The sequence below is a fragment of the Gossypium arboreum genome, chromosome 11, assembly GCF_025698485.1.
Source record: "Gossypium arboreum isolate Shixiya-1 chromosome 11, ASM2569848v2, whole genome shotgun sequence".
In the NCBI taxonomy this organism is placed as follows: domain Eukaryota; kingdom Viridiplantae; phylum Streptophyta; class Magnoliopsida; order Malvales; family Malvaceae; genus Gossypium; species Gossypium arboreum.
Genome location: NC_069080.1, coordinates 42472040 through 42473416, shown reverse-complemented (window position 1 = coordinate 42473416; position 1377 = coordinate 42472040). Strand labels below are relative to the sequence as shown.

Genomic DNA, 1377 nt, shown 5'->3' with positions numbered 1-1377 from the left:
TCAAGTTGTAACGCGCGAAGGTCAGAGCAGTCGATCCCTGTAACATGGGTGAATTTAACTAATAAACTGTACCAATTGGCCCAACCAAAAATTCTAAAAATAAATCCATGGATGGGTATATGAGTCTAAATTCAGGGAAAATTTACGAAACCAGTTTCCGAGTTTTGAAACTCGAGATATGATTTTTAAGGCGACGGCGACGCAGTTTTCCAGCCTGACTGGTAATGTCAAATTGGTTGGTATCTTGAGAGGATTTGGCCGTTAACCCCTCGTGTCCGACACCGGCGTCGGTCACGGGTTCGGGGTGTTACATCTTGTAATTGCCGTTAATCAAAATCCTGCTCCACGCACTATGTATAATTATACTAAACCTTCTTTAACAGGAACTGAATCGAGCATAATTAGACCTGCTGTAGCTGCAAATACTTTTGAACTAAAACCTAACACTATTCAAATGATACAACAATTTGTTCAGTTTGATGGTTTGCAGGATGAGGATCCCAACGTTCACTTAGCAAACTTTTTGGAACTATGCGATACATTTAAAATTAATGGTGTTTCTGATGATGCCATTCGTCTTCGGTTATTCCTTTTTTCATTGAGGAACAAAGCTAAACAGTGGTTGAACTCATTTCCATGAGGGTCAATCACTACTTGGGAACAAATGACCGAAAAATTTCTATTAAAATATTTGTCGCCAGCTAAAACGACCAAATTACGTAATGATATCTCTTAATTTGTGCAGATGGACTTAGAAACTCTTTACGATGCATAGGAGAGGTACAAGGACTTACTGAGAAGGTGCCCTCACCATGGGTTACCACTTTGGCTTCAGGTTCAAATGTTCTATAATGGTCTGAAACCTTCGACTCGGTAAATGGTTGATGCAGCTGCTGGCGGAACCATCAATAATAAAACACCTGAAGATGCTTATGAGTTTATAGAGGAGATGTCACTGAATAACTATCAGTGGCAAGTCATGAGGACAAAACCAACAAAAAACAGCCGGTGTTTATAACGTCGATTCGGTCACCATGCTCTCGAATTAGGTAGAACTCTTGAATAAGAAAATTGATGGTTTTCTTAGTTCTTCACAAGTTCACCCAGTAATGCAGTGCGAAGCAAGTGGAGGTGGATCAAGCAATTCGGAATACCAACCTTATGGCCACAACATGGATAACCAATAGTTAAATTACATAGGTAATAATTCTCGATCACAAAACAATCCATATAGTAACACTTACAATGCAGGTTGGAGGAACCATCCAAATTTCTCATGGGGAGGCCAAGGAAATCAGAGACCACCTCCAGTCTACCAACAGCCACCTTATCAACAGGAAAAGAAACTGAACCTTGAAGAGATGCTCACTGTAACAT

At 40.2% G+C, this 1377-nt stretch overlaps 1 non-coding gene across 1 annotated transcript; it reads right to left on the bottom strand.

Annotated features, from left to right (window-relative positions):
- Nucleotides 1-712: 712 nt before the first annotated feature.
- On the bottom strand, nt 713-819 carry LOC128284972 (small nucleolar RNA R71). The gene has a single exon (XR_008275388.1). It is a non-coding gene; the product is annotated as a small nucleolar RNA R71 (small nucleolar RNA).
- Between the last annotated feature and the right edge of the window lie 558 nt (nt 820-1377).